The sequence below is a fragment of the Diabrotica undecimpunctata genome, chromosome 3 (assembly GCF_040954645.1).
Source record: "Diabrotica undecimpunctata isolate CICGRU chromosome 3, icDiaUnde3, whole genome shotgun sequence".
In the NCBI taxonomy this organism is placed as follows: Eukaryota; Metazoa; Arthropoda; class Insecta; order Coleoptera; family Chrysomelidae; genus Diabrotica; species Diabrotica undecimpunctata.
The window spans coordinates 58,040,492-58,064,125 of record NC_092805.1 but is presented as its reverse complement, the minus strand read 5'-3'; the positions used below and the strand labels follow the sequence as shown (position 1 = coordinate 58,064,125).

At 31.7% G+C, this 23,634-nt stretch overlaps 1 protein-coding gene across 1 annotated transcript in view; it reads right to left on the bottom strand.

Moving 5' to 3' along the window:
• The window catches only part of Rbp6 (RNA-binding protein 6), a 1,719,762-nt gene that overhangs the window by 1,583,306 nt on the left and 112,822 nt on the right, over window positions 1–23,634 (bottom strand). The window lies entirely within an intron of this gene.

The following is a 23,634-nucleotide window of genomic DNA, read 5'->3' as shown; positions in this document are numbered from 1 at the left end:
ACCATACTACCTTTTGGAAAGTCGTTAAGAAAAACGAGGATAACTGTATTTAACGATCAGTCTCATTGTTAATAAATATTTGTAAACAAAACCAATAAATGTGGTTTTAGAAATGTGTTTTTTTTTGTAATTGAGGGAAAGAACAGTACATGTATGTACACGATAATTTTTGCAAATATCTTTTCTCTGGACTTTGTTTTATTAAATTTTATTTCTCTATTTAATAAATAAGGACAAAAGCTACAACTTTACAATGTATGAGAATATCAAAGAAATTTTTTGTTTAAATGGTTTGTTTTTTATTTTCTTAAAATGGCAGTTTTGGAGATGTACTATTCTTTCACTGACCGATTCAAATATTAAACAATAACTACATCATTTCTTACACTCATGTTAGATTGATTCTTTTTAGTTTACCTTCGCAACATTTTTTAAAGTTAAATAATAATAAAATGTAATAAACTTATGGAATAATTATAGGAATAGTTACGCAACTTCTGATTTTTCTAAAACTAATGGCTATATTGCCACGATGAATGGTAAAAGTTCTTCTTTTTTGTTAAAATATTTATTAAACTATTCTATTTTAATTAATCAACATTTCTAAATTCCCAAAAACTGTCAAGCAGAAAGGCAGAGGTCTAGTTCAACAAAACCGAATAAATATTTTTCTAACAACCCTTACGTTGTCAGCCTATAAGTTAATTTTAGGACTATGTATATGACACGTCAAGTACAAAACATTAAAATTATGCAAATGAATCCCTTTTATAAGTGAAACCCTTGAAAGGGATATACAATATGTAAAGTGGTTTCTATTGATCTTAACACGGTACACAATTGCTGTGGCCCAGATTATAACGCTAAATTTGAGTTAAGTAAGTATATATATAATTTCCAATGTGAAGCCATTTCGCTGAATAATATGGAAAACTCTTATGATTCATTAAATAATATATCGAGGATATGGATGTTAGCATGAATTTGGGATTTTTGAAATTACGGATATTTTTGGAAAACTCTTGGGAAGTCTAAATAGAATTTTCAATTGGACATCGAATACAGTAACCACCTATGTATAGGGCCAGGCCAGGCCGGTATTAATGTACGAAAGCAATAACTAAACAATCACAAAAAAATTCAATAGCAGTAATTGAAGCTTGCTAATAAAATTTTCAATAAAAATGTTTAAGCTTGCAGAAGGCAAGACAGATTATCCATTGAAGAAATAAGAAATGAATTTAGGGCTAAAATTATTCAAAAAAACATAAGAAACTTTACTGTAAAATGAAAATGTTTAGAAGACAAAATGCGAAATATAGAAAGACCCAAAGAATAGATTAAAAGCAACCTAAACTTTAATGTCTCAATCCAGAACGTAAAGAAGAAGGAAGTGTTTGCATACTAACATTTCTAAAAGTTGGCAAAATTCAGCAAAACCTTGTAATGTTATACACGTCACATGATTGTTATATTTGTTTAAATAATTCTTTGAGTTTAAATTTTACTTCAATGCAGAAATGAAAATATTTTTTTATATAAGCTTTCCTCTAAATTTTTCTCTCTCTTTCTCCCTAAAATTATTTAATTTAACTTATTTATTTTAATAATAATTATATTTATTTAGTTCTCATCAGTTTAGACCTTAGTTACATGATGAAGAAACTACAAAAAGTATATACCAAGGCTGGCCTCGGTATTAACCTCGCGAAAACAGAGTACCTATCTACAAGTAAAGAAGACATAAAAGATCTACAGATTGACGACAACGTAACAATCAAAGGAAAGGATAAAGTCAAAAACTTGGGGTTTATAATCACGAAAACGGCAACAACAGAGAAAGAAATTAAGCAAAGATTACGACAAACAAGAACAGCAATCCGACAACTTAACTCAGTGGGATAGACACCTAAATATGAAGACAAAAACACAGATTTATAAAATATTAGTGCGAAGTATTGGATTGTAAACAAGAAAAACAGCATTAAGATAGTAGCAACAGAGATGGAATGTCTGCGAAGATGCTGCAGAGTAACAAGAATGGATAGGAGAAGTAATGACGACATAAAGCAAAGAACATCGATAGAAACAGACATACTAACATATACAGAACAAAAAAGACTAAAGTAGTATGGAAATGTAAGAAGAACTAGCAACAGCAGATGGATAAAGAGAATAACCGAATGGAGCCCCATAGGAAGAAGGAAAAGAGGACGACCCCGAAGATCCTGAAGGAACGAAGTAGTCGATGCCATGAGTAAAAGAGGCCTAAGCGATGGAGAATGGGACAACAGAGAGAGATGGAAACTGTTGAACGAGGGAAGGCAGTGAATACTGTAGAATCTCTGAAAATTAATTAATATCTATTTAATCCTTGCGTCTGCTTTTTTCTTTCCAAAAAAATTTTGTTGTTTTATAACCTATTGACAAGAAAATGTTTGAAATGTATGCTAACAAAAGGTTTCTTATTATAGTTTTTTTGGAATATCAATTTTTCTTTTTCCTTTATTTGGATGGGTTTTTATTTGATTTATCACCTTTTCATGTTATTTCGTTGGTTGTGTTATCTATAGTTATTTATACCATCCTGACGATTTTACTTGGCAGGTTTACCTCTTTCAAAAGTTCGTACATCTGTTGTCTCTTGACCCTATCGTAGGCTTGCTTAAAGTCGATACAAGACATATACTGCTGTTTTATGTTCGTAACACGTAGTCATTATTTCTTTTAGTAAAAATATTTGATTTATCGTCAACCTATTGATTCTAAATCCTGCCTGAGATTCGTCCAATATATTTTCCGTGTATTGACTTAGCTTTTTTCTTATCATTTGTGTCAAAATTTTGGAAACTATTTCTAGCAACGCGATACCCCTATAGTTTTCACATCTCATTTTGTCACCTTTTTTGTATCTTAGGCATGTCCTTGCTATGTCATACACTTTTCGCATTTTTTCTGCTTCTCATATGCTTTTTATCAGATTATGTATCTCTTTATGTAGTCTTTTCTCTCCTACACTTATCATTTCCGCGGATATTTCTGTTATTTTTAAGTATTTTGGCCTCTTTATTTTGTTTTCCATTTCTTCCTTTGTAGGTATTTCTACTACTATGTGATCATCTTAAATTTCATGGATTGGTTCCCTTTGTTTTTTGTTTTTGTTTAAATGTTTTGACAAGACAATTTCTTATTATTTCCCCTAGTTCATTTCTCAATGTTCATTTCCCTTTCCATTTTTTTTTGTTTCCCAGTTAAAGTTCATAGTTCTCCTTAATTCTCTGAATTGTTGTCTGCTTTTATCACTATTATTTTTCTATTATTTATTTAATTGCTTCTGCTATATTTTGGTATTCCTCATCATGCCATTCTTTTGTTTTATGTTTTCTATTAGTTTTAATTAAGGTTTCTTTCTTTGTGTTTAAAACTGCTTCTTTCATTTTCTTCCACTTTTCTTCAGGGTCCAATGTTTCTGGTTCGATAAGTCGGCTGATTATTCTTTCTTCCTACTTTTTCTGTGAGTTATTACCTTTTAGTATTTCTGCATCGAAACCTTTTGAAAGTATTTCCGGAAACGGTGCGAGAGAGTATTGAAAACAAATGGATTAGAAAATAGAGAGTCTAGAAGCGGGGGAAAATGTGACGAATTGTGGACAAAATGTCGAAATATAATAAGTGAGAATATATTGAAAATATTGGAGAAAACTAAACCAGTTAAACAAAACGAGTGGTTTGATGAGAAGTGCAAAGAAGCAACAGATAACAAAAATAGAGTTTACCCAAAAACAAATCTAGCTAGATGTACAAGAAGAGCAAAGGAGGATTACCTGACCCTCAAAAGGGAAGAAAAAAAAACATAGAGAAAATAAGGCAATTTGAAAAAAAGCAGTTAGAAAACATATAATGGCGAAGAAATAAAACCGAAACTAGAAAGTTTTATAGAAATATAAACAAACTGATTAAAGAGTGTAACCTTAGAATCGGGAGCTGTAAGGATGGAGAAGAAAATATCCTAAGTGATGCGGCGTCAATCTTGAACCGATGCGATGGGTTGAATATTTTTACTCAAAATTTAACGAAGTTAAATGTTATATCGAAGAAACAGATAACACCGTAGCAGAATAAAATAATTGAAATCTATTCGACCCAAACGAAAGACCACCCACCACTGAAGAGGTTGCCCAAGCCATTAAAAAGCTGCTTAAAAATAATAAAGCACCGGAAACTGATCAAATTTGTAGTGAGCTCTACAAGAATGGTAGTGACGCTCTGCTACAATCACTGCATAAATTTTTACTTCTTGTCTGGCAAAATGAGATCATGTCCTGTGAATGATCTCAAGGTACGATATTCCCGTTACATAAAAAAGGTAATCAGCTCTAGTATGATAACTACAAAGGTATAACCCTGTTAACAACTAATTACATAATACTAGCAAATACTCTCTACGAAAGACCTACATGTTTACACGGTTGGCATAATTGTAAAATATCAGGCCGAATTTACTTCATAAAAATCAACAATTGACCAGATTCATTCAATAAGAGAGATCTTCGAGAAAAAAATTAGAATTTAATATTGAATCCAATCACCTATTCGTTAACTTTAAGGCCGCATACGACAGTATCAAGAGAACAGTACTATACCTATACCAATCAATGCGTGAATTTGGTATATCAGAAAAACTTATTCGATTAACGAGAATGATAATGTCTACCTTAAAAGCTAGCATTAGGACACAGGTAAAAAATTCTCGATCTTTTAAAATAAAAGATGGACTCAGAGAAGGGTCTGCCCTGGCTTGTCTTTTATTTAACATTGCCTTGGAAAAGGCAGTCCAAGATACACGAATTATAGACGGCGGTACTATTTACAATAGATCGTTACAAATCTTGACATAATAGGGCGTAGCAAGCGAGATGTTGAGTAATATTTCCTAGAATTGAAAACTGCGGCGAAACAGGTCGGTCTAGACATCAACAAAGAAAAAATCAAGTACATGTTGGTTACTAAGGATCCTAGAGTAAATGAGAAACGAAAAACAGTCTTTAAAAGTCATATATTTAAACGTGTTAACAGCTTCATATACCTTGGCTCACTAGTTACTACTACCAACAAAACAAGCGAAGAAAGTAAAATACGAGTAAACCTTACAAATACGACATACTATAAACTCCAAAAACAGTTTTACTCAAGAAATATCCAAAGAAAAACAAATACTATATACAAAACACTTTTGAGGCTGGTCCTCACGTATAGCGCGGAAACATGGACTCTACGCAGAAGAATGAAAAACTTTTGGGAATATTCGAGCGTAAGATACTCCACAAAATAATTATAGCTATAAACGAGTAAGGGCAGTGGTGCAAAAGATATAATTTCAAATTATACCAACTTTTTAATGAACCAGATGTAACATTCCTTAAAACGCCGCAACGTAGATAGGCTGCTCACATAATACAAATAATGCCAGACAATATGGTTGCTAAAAAGCTGACGACAGGAACACTTATAAGAAGAAAAAGCAGGGGTCAACCGCGTAATAGGTGGTTAGATGGAGTAAGAACCGACTAAGGGATACTAAAGATCAGAAGATGGTAGCATGTTGCCAGAAACGAGCCAAAGATGATGATGATGATTTCTGTATTGAATTGTTGTCTGATCTGTTTAATTATTTTATTGTCTCGCTTTATATTAAAGTTCATTTTATACCCTGCTATTACCAAAAAGTGATCCGAGTTACATTCCGCTCCTTTCATGCCTTTTATATTTATTATATTGAGGACGTGATTTTTCTCTATTAATAGGTGGTCTATTTGATTTATTGTCTTATCTGGGAAAAGTTCACATTCAATCCGATACCGGCTTGAACTTCATCACTCTGTATTTCCATTTTTTCTGTATTATAAAACGTGTTCATAACAACTTGTTTTCCCCACCACTTTTAAAAAAATATTATATCGTCTAGTCCTACTATTTCTCTATCTAATTGTTTTGTTTTTTGTATGGGTAATATGTATATTTTATATTTCCTTATTTATCTAATTAATTTTTTAATTTTTCCCCTTTCATAATCAACTGCTTACATTACTGGTACCCAAGTTTGGTATGTATAATTTGTTGTCTCTAATCCAAATCATCGCCTTGTTCTTGTCTATTGTCTGTAGTAATTTCATAATAGCGTTCAAATGGGCACACCTATTAATATCAAATTCATTTTTGTATAATAAAGACGTACCCACACCTAAAAGACAGCTAGACAAAGCCTTAAGCAATTGGCTCAATGTTAGTTGCAGTTAGTTAGTAGTTAATAAGTTTTATTTTTACAACCTCTTTTATTAAATTACAAATAGGAAACTGGTTGGGTGTCGTCTGATATATTTATTTTTTGCTTTAAATAAGACCTATAGTAGAGGATAGTAGAGATTTACTATTTTAAAAGTTTTTCGACAAACAAATTACTTTCTTTGTATTTGAATGTTTCGAATAGCTTCAGAATAATCGTGTTAGAAAATATGTTTTAATGTAAGTTTGTCTTAGAAAAAGCATATGCAATGAACCAAATAAATCCTTTACGTAAATCATAACCCTCTATCTAAACAGTTACACCCTTTATATTAAAATTTGATGTCAATTGAGATACTTCGCATGTATTTTACCTTTATCTGAAACTCGGTGAGACTTATTTCGGTGATATATAACTTTAGTATAAATTTTCTACCCTTTGGCACTATAATCGATCGAGAACTTACACGAAACTCGTGATCCTATGTCGAACAAAGTCACCCAATGAATGGAATTAGAAGTAGCTATGCTTTATATCACATTTTTATGGCTTTTATAAGCTATAAAATTAAACTAAAGGGAAATTTTCGAGCGTCGTTTATATTTCGGTTTATGCACGAATCCATAACTAATGATCAAAAAGTAACCAATAATCATGGTATAAGTATTTTTTTTATGTTAGATTCTAATATGTTTCCACCACTAAATGTGTGTCATTCTTTATATCAGGTCTCTTTTGTTTTTATTATTGTGTAAAATACAGTATTGTTCCATTTTTTGTTTTAAAATTTACAGCCAATATCTGTGTAATGGCATAAGATAAAAATCTATTTGCCATAATAATAATAAACATTAATATAATTATTTTTCATTTTACCTCTGTTATGTAGTTATGAAAGGTAGCAAAAAGTTCAGAATGGGGAGAGGTAAATGGTGTAAACTTAAAAAAAGATTTAGTATATTCTGGAACGTGAGGAGTTAAACATGTATTAGATTAATAGTCTAATTAGTCTAATAAAAATTGTATCTGCTATCGTTGATGATTACGTGTTAGACCTAATTAAAATTGAAACGAATATTCAGGCTTTAAGAATTACGAATGGTAAATGGATACCGATTGTGAATAATGTTAAACTGCGAAAATTTTTTGCTATCACAATTTCATTGAGCCTTCTAATATATCCAAAAATATCTTATTACCAGTCAATAAATATTTATTTGCAAATAAGTTTGTACCATAATTTATGTCGCGTAATAGATTACAGTCTATACTACGACAAATGCATTTCTCTCATAACAGCACTAATGCTCTTAATCATAGCCAAAATTATACCGTTAGTCAATATTCTTATACACAAATACAAACACTTAAAAACTCCCAAAGAAGTTGTCGTAATTGACAAATCGATTTTAAGCTATACATTCCAGGAAAAACTTCCAAATATGGTGTAAAATTATTTAAAATTTATGATTCCCAAGGTCATACGTACCACGTTAATATTTACGAGGGTCAAATGAAACAGAACAACAATGAAGAGAGAGCAAGTAACACAGTTGTTTATGAACTACTTGAATATTATGTTGGATGTGGAAGAACTTTAGTAGTAGATAATTTTTATAGTAACCCACAATTAGCTCAAATGTTGTTGCAGTGTAAGAAAAAAAACTCATTTAACCTTTATCCGGAAAAGGTGTGTCCATCGGACACACTTATAGATATGTTACTGTATATTTCGAAAAGCACAGTATATTATTACCTCAAAAATTAGGACTTTGTCTACTTTAAAGTAAACTTATTGGAGACAACAACTCAATATTTTGAACTAATCAAAATAAACTATCAAAAAATAAAGTTACTTTTACTAACGTAACCAAACAGTGTGTGTTCGCCAGACACAATTTGCTATTGGATGCGGTTACGCCACTGGTCATCAATATTTATCGACTATCGGTCACGTGAACTACCAAACAGGCTCTGACTTGTCTGACTAGTCATTCAGTTGCATTTTTGCTAGCCTAGAGTGCAGTTTACTTTATTTGTTGTTTTTCATATTTTCGTAGTCCTGTAGTTTCGGGTAAGTTTTTCAATTTATTTTACTGGTGTTTACTCCTTACCTAGAAATATCTTCACGTTGTAGTTTTCACACATCTACTAAACTATACATAAAATAGTAAATATGGCCAAAAGAAAGTTAACCGTAACGGAGCTTGAAGATATAATTGAGAACTTGTCTGATTTTGATGAAGACGAACACTGCGTAGCGGATTTAGACGACGAATCCGAATCAGATGATGATCATTTGTCGGAAGCTCTATTATAGAATACTCTATAATAAAATTTCAGCTGTTGAAGAACATATCAAAAACAGTCAACCAGAAATGGATGTTGCAAAAGATAAAACTAAGTGGTTATCACAACCTTTTCCGACTGGACGAACACGAATTCAGAATATGGTAAAAGGACCATTACACAGAGTTCAACTTCCACCTGGAACACTCATTGAAGAACCAATAGATACATTTCGCTTATATTTGACTGAAAATATTGTGGATGACATTGTCCGTTACACCAACCTAGAGGCTCATCGTGTATTGCAAAATAAACCATGGAAGTCCTGTGATAGAATGAAAATGTATGCTTTCTTTGGCCTCCTGTTCACCGCCGGGCATCTAAAATCAAACTATGCAAGTTATGAAGCTTTGTGGAATTCACTTTATGGACCAGATTTTTCGAGCCACTATGGGTATAAATCGGTTCAAGGAGCTTTTGCGTTTCATTCGTTTCGACGACAAAACGACAAGATCCGAGAGACGCAAAAAAGATAAACTGGCTGCTATACGGGATATATGGGATAAAATATTAGGAAATTTGAGAAAGCATTATTTGCCAGGACGAAATATATTAATCGACGAGCAGTTGATACCTTATCGTAGAAGATGTCCATTCAAACAGTATATTCTCTCAAAACCCGACGAGTATGGGATAAAAATATGGTGGGCATGTGACTCAGAAACATTTTATCCTCTAAATGCGATTCCATATCTCGGCAAAGAAGGTAACCAAGTAGCTACTGGTTTGGGACGTAAAGTAGTAGAATCACTAAGCGAACCTTAACCAATAGGAACATAACATTTGATAACTATTTTATGGACTTAGATATTGCTTATATTATGCTATCTAATGGTTTAACAATTGTTGGCACAGTTAGAAAAAATCAACTTCAACCATGTAAGAACAAGGAGCAATCGTCTTCTACATTTGGATTCACAAAAAAGGTGACATTGGTATCATACGTGCCTAAGCCTAAGAAAAGTGTCATAGTGTTTTCAACAATGCATTACTCGAATGACACTAGAGAAGAGGTGAACCATAAACCAGAGATTATTCTCTACTATAATAAAACAAAAGGTGGAGTTGACTCGCTTGACCAGATGGTGCATCAATGTGCAAACGTAGAACAAACCGTTGGACTTTCGCATGTTTTATGAATATGTTGGATGTATGCTGTCTGGCATCTTATGTTATTTGGACTAACCTGCATCCAAAATGGAACATAAAGAAACACGAAAAAAGACGTCTATTCATAATTGAAACAGCAGAACAACTTATAAAGCCCCAAACGTAGGACTGTCTAAATCAACCAGATCCCTTATGGCGAACTTTGCAGGAGAAGCAACTGCCACAAATGCTACAACTCAGTCAACACAAAAAAGAAGATGTTACTTATGGTTATCAAAAAAATCAAGAACACAAAATCAAACGTGTAATAGTTGCAGTAAGAACGTTTGTAACGAAAACAGCAGTGTAAAACGTGAGTGTAGTAGTTGCCTAATAAAGTAATAAATAAATGTCCTATATATTGTAGATACTTCAGAATTATTATAGGTTAAGATATGCATTGTTTTTTTAATTTTGATAAAGCAAGCACTCAATAATTATTACTTTATTAGTTAAAAATAAATATTCAAAAGATTTGATACACATTTTATTAATTATAACATGAAATGCCGTAATATTGTTGCCTTGTGTCCGATGGACACACTCTGTCCTACTACGTTAGAAAAAATAAGTGTCCGGATAAGGGTTAATTGGAACACTAAGAAAAATGGTTAAAATTGCCCAAAGTCTATTCTAAAACCTAAAAAGATGAAACGTAGTGAAATTGTAGGAGAGAAAGTGAAAAAAGATAAGTAGTTAGGAACTAAAAGCATAAGAGGAACGTATGGTTTCAATTAACAAAACATACGTTAACAATGTGTGAACTTACAAAAAAAATATATAAGAGAAGAACCTGTCATAAAGTCCGAAGCTATCGTTTTTTTACAATAAATGCAAACAAGGTATTGATATATCTGACCAAATGGCCAGCTATTATAATGTGTTAAGAAGAACCATCAAATGGTATTACAAAGTAGGTTTGGAGTTGATTTTTGGGAATCTTGATTGTTAACGCTCATCTTCTTTATAAAACAATAACATGTAAAAACATTATATCTAGAGATTTTATATTGCAAATTATTCAAAGTTTTGCATCTAATTTGACCTAGAAAGTTGAAAAAGTCCAAAAACATGAGCTGATCGAAGTACACGAAAATGATGAGAAAAACAGAACGAAAAGAAAGCGCTGTATGACACGTTACAATAAATTGCTAATTAGTCATTAGAAAGTTTGTACAGAATAAATGCAAGCAGGTGGCAACGTTTTATAATGGTTGTTCAGGAAATCTGTATAAGTGTTTGGATTGTTTTAACTTAAAACATTAAATCATTGTTCAAGTTTTATTCTTTTTTGTAACTTGGTAGGTATTTAATGTTTTATTTTTTAAGCAATAAAGTTTTTTCTTCACTTTATTACTAAACTTAATCCATTAAAAATTAAATTTTACGTTCAATATCTAATATGCAGGTTAAATTACACTTTTTCAAAAACCAGTGTAACTATAATTTCATTACCTTATTTTGAAACTAACACGGCAAACTAAAAACTCTCGTTTTAACCTAGGCTGTTTTAGAGCATTTGAAATCATTTTATAACGCTGGTTGTCGATGTATCACACGGTACTACAGTTATATTTTGTGTGAGATGTCAGTATCTCACACGGTAGCCAAGGTGTTAAAAAACATAAGTAACGTGAAGACTCAGATCATCACGTTATATCATATGACATGCAACAACAAATCTAGATTGCTCAATAACCTGTTGAGAAATATATTATTCGAGGCAATAAGCATGTTGCAATTTGGATATAGCCATGGATATTCCTATGGAAGATGTACGAATTTATTCCGCAATCAACACAAAAGAAATCAGTTTAAAATAAGGTTTTCATACCCAAAAATTGCTGATCCAACAAAATTTAATATAAATAAAGATAAGATAAAACTGTATTAGAATGCTTTGAAGAAAAAGGGAAAAATTCGGATGCCTACGGTATCAAAAGAAATGAGCTTTTGAGGGGAGACTCTTTTCGTATTATCGAATCCTAGTCAACATGGTATGCTGTAGTATCTTTCAAAAATTTTCGTGCGAATCCAAAGGTCGTGAGCAGTACCGTTTGTTGCAGTTTCGCAACTGCAACAGACTTTTTGATAGTTTCGATTCTCCCCGTATATTAAGCCAAGATTCCGCGTACAAAAACACAGACGCTATAAAACAATAAACGGGTGTATTACATTGTTTCAGATACGATTGTTTTTTCATACATTGTATGTTAACAAGGAATGATAGAAAAATGAGTGATCGGAAAAAGTGCAGATCGCTGACTAATTATCGCCCAAACGTAGCGTCAGCTTCTACAAAACAACTCTTGGTCCAACGTCAAGTCTCTTATCTAACTCAGTCACCATTAATCACTCAGTCACCATCAGTCGTTCTAGCGAGAAGGCTGTTCAGTCAACAAAGACGAGTTCCATTAGTGAGTAATAAAGACAGTCGTTCCAGCTAGTTGGAGTAAGGATGCTCAGCCAACGAAGACGTATGTTGGAGTTTTGGGGTAGTACTCCCTACGTCGAGATTCTTTTGTTCCTGACTTGCCAAGAAGACAGAATAATACATGGTAGTATTTCACTACCTTTACTGCACGTGGTAAAGTACATATTTTATTATACACCAATTGCTGTTTCATGACAAGTAGGCACGGGTTACTGAATGACTAGTTACATTTATTGCGAAATTGTATAGTTGTAATTAATTATTTAATATTGCGTTGCGTTATAACGTTAATTATAGAGTATTTGTGTCTTTATTGATATATGTATGATTGATTTTGATATTATTATAATTGGTTTATCTTGATTCACTTTTATACTAATTATTGCAAGTATTAATGCTTTCATTACCTTTGAGTTGCATTTACTAGTACGTATACATATGTAGATATAATACAAAATCAACTGATTGCGTTACGTTGATATTTATGTGGCAATCAGCTGTCAAAGTTATTGTTCTTTCTTGTTTATCAGTATTTTAGCATATTTTTTTTTGTAGATGGGTGGTCTGGTTTGTGTTATATAGATAACCACCATTCGTCTCGTTATGTTTAGTTTTCAAAATCGCTGTGTTTTTACAGAAATTCGTTTACCTTTTGTAAATTCTTCAAATTATGAATAAAATATTGGTTGTCTTATCGGTTCGAGTCACATAATATTTAAATTTGTAGCTCTTTATATTTAATTATATTTGAGTGTATGCATGTTTATGTATATATGTCTGTTGGTTTTACTTGTTTTTAAATAGAGGTTTATATATATATATATATATATATATATATATATATATATATATATATATATATATATATATATAGATATATATTGATTGAACGATTGAACATTATATTCTCCTCCCTTTCTGATATCTTTTTATGTTATATAAAAGTCATCCAAAAGTCAGAATAGCCATGTTGATTGCCTACGTGGAACGGACAAGGCACATGAAGAAGAAAGGTCATCCTATATGCAAAAAGCAACAGTATTATAGAGATTCAATAATACTTATATTATTTACAAACTTTAATTCACTTTCAATTTCTTGCATAGCCTAACTGTATATAATTTCTCATTTTACCTAAATATTTTTCAACGGCTTTAAAATACTAAAAATATTCTTTGATATGCACTCCAAGTAATTTCCAACATCAAAGGATATTACCTCTATAAAAATATTAACTCGTGTAAACCGTGACTCCCCACAAAGCATATAAATTTCAAAGGACGTATGTAATTTAATTCTTTAATTTCGTTATTATACGACTCGGTGTCATTGCCATGCAAGAAAATAATTACTACGATAAAAGTCTATTGTCCACGGTAAGTTACATTTGACAAATAATTGTTGAATTAAGGTGATTTACTACATATAAATAAATATATATAAAATACAGAGATAGAGCATAAAAATTAAGTAAAAATGTAGGAAGTTTGCTAACATAATCTGGTCCAAAGTTTATTTGATATTCTTAAAACTACTTTAAATGTTCTTCATTATTAGTAAAAGAATTAATACTTAGATTAATAATTTATTATATAAATTAAATCTATTATATAAAATTAATTTCTTGTTTCGAACGTAATGAGCAGACAACGTATTTTTAAACATTGCATGTAATTAGAAAATGGCTTTCGATCTTCCTAAGAATGTACTATAATATAGAGATATTTATAATAAGATACAAAATCTTAAAGAGCTCAACAATTTTATGATGCGTGCCTAGAACAACTTGAACTTAAGAACCTCTATTAGACAAATACTAATAGAGTGTAATATTTTTTATTGTATTAACCTGTGAAAACTAGTTTTCCTATTAAATTCTTTCAGTGAGGGCCACGGGATTGACATAGGTAACGAATTGTTTGGTTTACTGCTCCTTTAGCTCTTTTTGTACAGTCAAATTCTTTCCAAATTATTAATATAAATATATCCTTATCAGATATAAAAATCAAGAAATTTAAATATGGAACAAATTCACCTGTACAAGTCATTTCTTGAGAACACAGGATTTTGTGTGATTTTGAATGACAAAAAATTGATAAAAAAAAAGAGGGTAGAAGGAGATTTTTGATTTTGATAGAGATTTGAAAGAAGAAAAAGTGGTTATCTATTTCTGGACCTTAGAGACAATAACATCCAATCCTGACAAGTAAACTAGTGCAGGCAGATTTAAAAAGGTGTAAAAAATTATTTGTAGAATAAGAGTTTAAATATTTCTGGATTAGGAATGCTGATTTGAAGAAGTTTGCAGTATTTGAGTTTTGCAGCATTTGTAAGTACAAATAAGTTATTATTTATCGGTGGAACCATAGACAAGAATAATTCGGTAGGCAAAAGAGAAGGCAAGGATTGTTACGTAAGGAGATTAAACCTAGATTCCGTGTAAGCATAACGAAGGAAGGAGATTTAGCTAGCGAGTTGTGATAAAAGAACATTTCTATATTAAAATTTAAATATAGAGAAGACAGGGATATTTTTAGATTTAAAATAATTAAAATGTATCTAGTTATTGAGTACATTAATGCAACTATATACAGTTTTAAAACGAAACAATTAAATAAAATGATTTTGTATTATTTTTCTTTATTAATTTTGTGCAAAGAATTATCTGTATAAAAGCTAATTTAACGTGACCTGTGCAGTTCAGTTTGTCTGAATAGGGTGACATTAATATGCCAATTGACTTGTTTAATAATTTTCGTAACGTGTAATAATTTTCCAAGTTATTTCAACATTATATTTAATTTAATTGAATAAATTTGTATATAAATTTTAAACAAAATTTTAATTATTTCCTTCCACTCCTGTTTGTAACTGAACACTAGAAAAGGCAAAGGTACTTCTGAACTCAAATAAAAACCTTGTGATATTATAATAAAAATCCAATTAGTAATTTGGCGTCTGTAATAAAAATTATTCAAATATCTTAATTATCAAAATTATCAAAATCCTTCCAAATCAAACACTTGGCATATCAGACTACTGGAATACAGCAAAGATAATTCTCATTTATAAAAAAGATAGCAGAGAGGATATCAAAAACTACAGACCTATTATAAGTTCACTACCAATCACATACGAGTATAAGATACTCACAAAGGTCATCAATAAGAGGTGGCTTCAGAAGTGGATTCAGTTACCTGGATCATATTCATATGCTTCGAGAACTATTGTGCAGAGCTAAATAATATGAAATATCGCTAGCATTAACCTTCATAGACTTTCATTCTAGATATCCCAAGGCAGTAATAGAATTGCTTGATAACCCATACATAGAGCTTTTAGCAAATATATACAGACAAGTAAAAGCTAAGAAAAACATTTATGAAAACACTTTAGAATTTCCCACTAACAGAGGCGTTCGACAAGGAGACGCAATATCACCAAAGCTCTTTACTGTAACTCTATAAAATATATTTAGCATAATGAACTGGTAGAACCAAGTCCTATCCATTGATGGGGAATAACTAAGCCATCTAAGATTTGCAGACATCGTTTTAAATACTAATAATTGTGCATAACTACCAGAAATTATGAGCGATCAAAATACAGCTAGCAACGAAGTTGCCAAAAACAAGAACCATGTAAAAAGAACTAGCGGATGTCCAAGATGTAACAATAAACAATACTGCACTTGAGATCATCATCATCATCATCTTGGTGCTACAGCCCTTAGAGGGCCTCGACCTTCTCAAGCTTTCTACGCCATTCTATTCTGTCCCTCGCTTGCATTTTCCAGTTGCCGACACCGATCTTCTCGGCATCTTGTATTACCCCGTCCATCCACCTTAGCTTTGGTCTACCCCGTCTTCTCATTCCTACGGGTTGCGCTGTTAAAATCTTTTTTATAATGTTTGACTCAGGGGCCCGGGCTACATGTCCTGCCCACTGCAGACGGTTTCGCTTAATTATAGTGGTAATATCTTTACCACCAAACGTATGCTTGTAGATATTCTGCAGTTCAAAGTTATATCTACGCCTCCATACTCCGTTCTCACAGACCGCTCCGAATATCTTGCGTAGCACCTTTCTTTCAAAAATGGATAGAGCGGATTCATCTGTTTTCGTTAGCGTCCATGCCTCTGATCCATATGTGAGAACGGGGACTATCAGTGTTCTATACAGCCTTATACGAGTTTTTTGAGACAGACGTTTGTTAGCTAAGTACTTTGATAGACCATAATAACACCTGTTTGCAATTATTATTCGCCTTTTTATTTCCTCAGATGTGTTATTATTGGGGTTAACCGATGTCCCTAGATATATGAACTCTTTGACTGCTTCGAAGTTTTGGTCATTGATGATATAATTTGTGTCAACATTTCCAGCTCTTGTGTTTGTGTTAGTCGCCATGAATTTGGTTTTATTTTGATTTATCTGTAACCCCATTCATTCTGCTGCTGCTACTAGCTCGGTTAGGATTTCCGCAGTTCTCGCCCTAGTTCTTGTTATAATGTTCACGTCATCTGCATATGCTAGAATTTGGACTGATCTATTAAATATTGTTCCCCTGCTATCTAAATTAGCGTCTCGTACAACTTTTTCTAAGGCCTTGACGAGTCGTTTTGAATTCTAACTGCTGATAGCATCTTCGCCATTGTCACTTTTATCAAACATGAGTTTTTTTGGAATTCCCAACTCATTCATAGCGTTGTAAAGACTTGGTCTTAAGACACTGTCATATGCCGCTTTAAAGTCGACAAAAATATGATACATATCTATGTTAAACTCTTGCGCTTTTTCGAGGATCTGTCGTAGTGTAAAGATCTGGTTAATGGTTGAACGTCCACGCCTGAATTTCGCCTGATATTCTCCTAGAAACATTTCAGTATAAAGCTTTAATCTCTCGTGCAAAATATTTGACAATATCTTGTATGCTGTATTTAGGAGAGTAATTCCGCGGTAATTATTGCATTCCAGTTGGTTTCCCTTTTTGTGTAACGGGCAAATTAAGCCTAAGCTCCATTCTTCAGGCATTTGCTCCTCGGACCAAATTCTACAAACAATTTCTCGCATCACCATGGTGAGCTGCTCTCACCGTGCTGTACTTGAGATAGTGGACAATTAATACATAAATGGCATCTATCATTTGGCATCCTTGGTAAAAATGAAGTTATATTTAAATCCAGGATGCCACTTCACCTAAAGAAAAAACATTTGATTAGTGTATACTGCCAATCCTGACATACGGCTGCGAATCTTTGACACTAAACAAAAAAAATAATAGCGAAGCTCAAAGTCACTCAAAGGTCAATGGAGTGATGCATGCTAGGTATAACAAAGAAAAATCGAAAAAGAATAGAATGCATCAGACAGAAAACCAAGGTCACTAATGCAGTCCACAGAATAAAATCTTTAAAATGGCAGTGGGCAGGATATGTAGCCAGAGGAGCTGACAATAGATGGTTCACTAGAACTACCCTGTGGTATCCAAGAGGCGTCAAGAGACCAAGACGTCCAAATTTACGGATGGGACTATGACATAAAGAAACAAGCCGGAACAACATGGGACAGAAAAGTGAATTATAGATAATCGTGGTCAGCAATAAAGAACAACTATGTAAAAGAAGCTGCACCATACTTGGTAGAATACGCTGAGAATGATGATGATATATGTATAAATATATATATATATATATATATATATATATATATATATATATATATATATATATATATATATATATATATATATATATTATATAAAGTGATTATTTCTTTTAAAAAATAAGTTATAAATATGTAGGAATTATCAGGTACAGTGGTCTCCAATAAAAATCTTTGTTTTTTTTAAGACTCAATATTTCGTTATTTATGTAATAGCTTCATCAGGAGTAAACTGTAAAACAATTTAAATATTACAAAAAAAATGATGTACAAATAGATTTAAAAAACACTCACAGAAATTAAAAGATTTCACAAATAAAAACTGACATTGAAGTACGTAAAATATTCAATGTCAAAATTAAACTGTCTTAAGTTCACGTTAGTTACAGCAATATAATAACAAAATTAAAATTACTTCAAATGTAAAAATAAAAATAATAATAAAAGAAATGTTAGAAGAATGATATTTCTTTGGTGAATTATTAAGGTTAGTTGTTATTAAGGTGAATGTTAGCTATTTTGAATATTTATAAATTTTGTTCAATATATTACAATATATGTTGCTTAACTGTCCAGTGTCCGTTTTATAATTTAAAGTGTTTTTAGTTTTAATAATGTAATGGATCTCAAGAAATAATCTACTTTTGTAGTTATCAGTCTGTGTCAAAATGTGAGCTTTGTTATAGTCAAGTATATGACCGGTGTTTTCATAGTGCTCAACTACTGTACAAGTATTTTTTTTTCAAGCGGCAATCACTTTTATTTTGTGTAATGCGTTATTTTAGCGATTGTGATGTTTGGCAAATGTAGCTATTTTGACATCCTAGACACGGTATTTCATAAACAACATTACTTTTATATAAGGTTGGTACTGGGTCTTTGATTTTTGAAAATAGTTGTTTGCTGTTCATGGTATTATATTTAGCTATACTATATAAATTTTATACTTAAACATTGTATCTTCACTTCTCTAGAACAAGGATGTTAGTATTAGTTTTAAGATTTATTTCTTAGATGATACCTGGCACTCACAGTTATTAATTCTCGTATCTAGAAGCTTGATTCATATTGATCTGAATAATTAAAATTAATACATATTTATAATATAAAAATACATAAGTATTTGTGCTTAATTTTTTTATAAACATTTGAGGAGTACATTAAAAATCAGTTATAAAATTAAAAACAGAAAACCCCTTGTAAAACGAAAATAAAATTTACACTTTGCTTCAGAAATTGTTAAACCTAGCTTTCCAGGTAGCAACTCCCTATACACTGATAGGAATATACATAATTAAATGGTAGATAAGGAAACCCCAGAAAAGGTATACTTAAGAGCAAATCCAAATAAAAAGTTTCGATTACTGAGAAAGACGCTCGACACAAAGGGTGTATTTTTGTGTAGAGATCTCAAATCCAGCTCATTGCCTCCCGCTTTCTTATTCTTTTCAATTGAAGGCGGCGAAGAATTGTGGGATTTCTCCGTGGCGAAACAAAATTATTGTTAAAGACCGAGAAAAGCGCCTTCACATTACTTGGCGATATTTACGTTTGAAAGTTCTGAGCTTAAAATGCAACGTATACAAAATAGTTTTAGAGAATTCTAATGCGCAATCACGAAAAGCAAAGTTTGCACATTAGTCGAACAGCCTGAACTTCAAGATATGTTCTTTTATAATACCGTAACTGCGAACTCCTTGTTTGTGTACAATATATTTACGTGTAAGATATTAACGTTTCGGAAAACGTTTTAGGTTAATTTAGAAATTTCAACTAGTAATTGGAAATAAAATTCAAATAAATACAGTCGTGTCACAAATATATCATTACAGCAATAGCACTTATTGTACCTAACAAAAAACTTTTGGAAGAAACAAATTCGTCGGTGAGGATGTGTTTTATAGTCAGGTAAAGATTGCAATGGTGGCAGGTTGGACGAGTTCCTGAGGACATCAACCATGGGTAAGTTTGGTGTGGTTAATTCGAAGTATCTAATAATTGATGCTTCTCTTCTAGTTATGAAGTCCTGGGAGAGTTAACCAATAAACGGTTGTAGTTCACAAAGTTATTTTGGAGATTTTGGTATATGTCATGAATGTTTTGAACTAATTGGTGGTCAATACAAATTGTATTGATTGAATGGTTAGATGAAAGGGAATCTAAAGAAATGGCAATATCTCTGTTTTAATGAGAGATGCACTTAACATCCATCAGAATACCATATAGTTCACCTGTGTACAGAATAAACGGAATTAAAGGGATTTGCGGATCTTAATTCAGCATATAAAAGTAGAGGAGATTGTTGTCTTAGGGTGACAAAAGGTTTGTTAGATTCACAGTTCATGCTCTCGATAGGACTAGAGCGGATCAGATCGAGAATCAGAGGAATAAATAAAGCTACCATAGTCAAACTTAGATCGGATGAAAGCTCTGTAGACTCTTAATAAAATAGTTTTATCAGCACCTCATTAAAGATGACCTAGGATTTTAAGAACGTTAAGCCTTTTAAAACAATTGGTTTCCAGTTCAAATATATGATTCTCCCAATTGGTATCAAATTAATATCAAACCAATTGCTTATTAACAAATAGTAGAGAATTGTTAAATAAAATTTGAGGCAAGGGAATCGAGGTCCTTCTGGAAAATTTTATTAATTTGGTTTTTATCTGATAGAATGATAATGCAAAGTCGATCTTAAAGCAGATTTACTTCACTTTGTATAAGTTTGCATGAGGTGAAGACAAATTACCATGATTACCATGATTTACCAAGTAAATGATTAGGTCCACAGCATATTGAATGTATTTCATGGAAGTAGGAAAAGACATGCAAATTACGTTGATTTGAAGAATGAATAGAGTTGAACTTAATGCAGATCTTTGAGCAACACCTTGATTTTGTGGAAGAGATTGGAAAAGTTTACCATTGGCAAGAACATTAATGGTTCTTTTAATCAGAAAGTTTTTTACAAATGACAGAATATTACCATTGAAATTACAGTAGGAGAGTTTGTCAATTATTGCTTTTCTGAAGATTAAAGTAGATGTGCCTATAATGACAAATATAGTTGCTACCACATCATCTTAATTGTTGATTGCTTAAAAAATGTGTGTTTGAGGAAGAACAAGGTTGTCAAAAGTAAACTGATGACAACGGTAACTGGATTAAGCGTCGGGAATAATATTGTGCTATTCAAGGAACAACTAAGAGAGTCTTTTTTTCAAGAAGTTTGCAGGTGGTACACGTGAGAGAACTCAGACGAAAATATTTATAGCGTATTGGTCAAGTTTTTTAATTGGAATGATTATAGAATTGAGCCAAATATCTAGAAATTTATATGTGTTCCAAATAGGATTATAAATTTCGAAAAGTTTCAAAAAAAGACCAGCAGCAGATTTTTTTATACGAAGACAAAGCAAATTTCAGTTCAAGTATGGTAAACGGGGCGTTCATTAACGTGATATCGTGTGGAGTTGACCAGGAGGTGGAGAAAGAGGGAATGTGTGAAGGGCAGGGAGAGGGATGTGGGACGAGAAGTCATAATAATTTTAAATTTGTCTTTAAAATAATTAGCAAGTGTGTCGGAAATTAATTTGTTGTCAGAGATAACTGTCTTTTTGAAGATTAGAGGAGGAATCTTACGGTTAGTTTTATTGACATGCATTTGTGAAATTTTTTTTCCATGGTGGAGGAAGTGTAATTTTGCCATGAAAATATTTTGCTTTGCTTAGTAATAAATTTGGCTTTAGCTATAAGTTGTTTGTGTATAAGAAGATTTTCTTAAGTTTTATTTCGCCGATATTTATTTTAAGCAATCTTTGATAAACAGCTTTGGTTATTACACTACTAGGGTACCATTTTGTAAGTAGAGATGTTTTTTTACCGATATGTTATTCGACAACAGTAAGTAAGCACACGATAAATAAATTTAGAATAATGTTAATATTCTCTGTAATAGCTAAGAAGATAATAATATTTCGGTTTTAAAATTAAATTTTGATCCATGAGCGTTTTTAAAGTTCCAGAAATTTCTATTACTGATTTGCTTAATGGAGGAGCTGGATATGTTGATGAGAAAATGGTTGCTATCATGTAGGTAATCAAAAAATTCCCAGGAGAAAAAAGGTGCAATTTTGTGGTCAAAAGGACTAAGGTCAATGGCTAAAAATGATTCTGACGAGATGTTAAAAAGGATATTAAGTTTTTTTGTTTAACAGAATGGTGTCAGAACAATTTAAGACGCTTTCTTTGTAACAAATTAATTATCTTACGGGCATTAAAGACATCAACAAGAATATACGGGACGGAAAATTAAAATATTAAATCGACTACCTCTTCTTCATTGAGGGTATGGTCAAGAGGGATATATATGCTACAAATGTTAAGTTTGTCGGGACACCAAGCAGGAACCGTTACTGCTTCTAAAGTTGTAGTTTACGGTAAAAGGGAGGAGTATACATCACTAGATACAAAAATTGAGGTAGGTACCACCACTAGACCTTGTAGAGTTTGAGCGAATATGGTAATATTTTTAAAAGTTTTTAAGTTTGCCGTGATGGTCGATTTTAAAATTTGTTTCTTGGAGACAAAAAATGTCGAGATTGTAAAAGGAAAAAGGCTTTTAATTTTTTTTTAATTAATTTGAAAAGGGATATCGAAGAAAGGAAAGAAAAACTATTCATAAGAAACGGAGGAGTCATTGTGTGACCATCGTCAGTGAGTAGTTGTAACAAAAATGGAGGTTTTGAACAGTTTTAAGAAATAATTAAAATAGAATTAAAAATCTGTGTAAAATGTTTGTTAGATAAATTAAAAACAATAGAACTGTGCAAGATATTGCGACAGAATTTAAAACAATCAGTCTGTTCCGATCTCTGTATCTAATACTAAACCTAGCAATGAACAAGAAAAAACATGTATTTATGAAATGGTTCCAAAATTTAAAAATTTTATTTAGGAAAACCTCACTATTAGTAAATGTCATAATAAATGATCATAAACTTATATATTAAAAATAGGGAAATGTGGATTTTGTGAACAATTGAGAATTTTACACTTAAATGCCGATGGTTGGCATTTCAGTAATTTCGCAAATCATAAATGTCAGCGCGTGACATTTTTATAATTATCGTTGCCAATAAAAATGTTGTTTATAAACAGATTATAATTAAATTCTTGTTAAAAATATGGTAAAAACTATCTATGGTTATGTATATATCACTCAAGGCAAGTGACTAGAATCACAAACAGCGTTATTTTTATTGCACATATCTCCAATTAGGTTTATTTGAATGGCTATACAGGGTGTTATATTTTGGACAGTGATGCCACTTCCGGTTATAGAGGAAGTGAACAGAAACTCAGTTATTTTAAATAGAACACCCTGTATATTGTTGCATTTTTATATTCTGCGTAAAATTCTGGAACAAATTTGAATAAGCTATTATAAGTTGAAACTTCGTATTTTTTGATATACTCACCTATTTTCAAAAAAGTTGACAGATAGGGACAAACTTTTTAAAATTAATAGCAAGCTCATTCATTTACAAAAATACTTTTTTGAAAACTTTTGCACGCAAAGAATAGGTGACCTTTTTTCAGGAATTTATATTGAAATCGAATTTCTACATACAGAGCGTTCATAAATTATACTTCATTTCTTTAAACTTCAAACCAGAGTCAATAATTTTAAATGAAACACCCAGTATTTTATAATTTTAATAAAAAAAACATCAGTTACATTTCAAATAATATT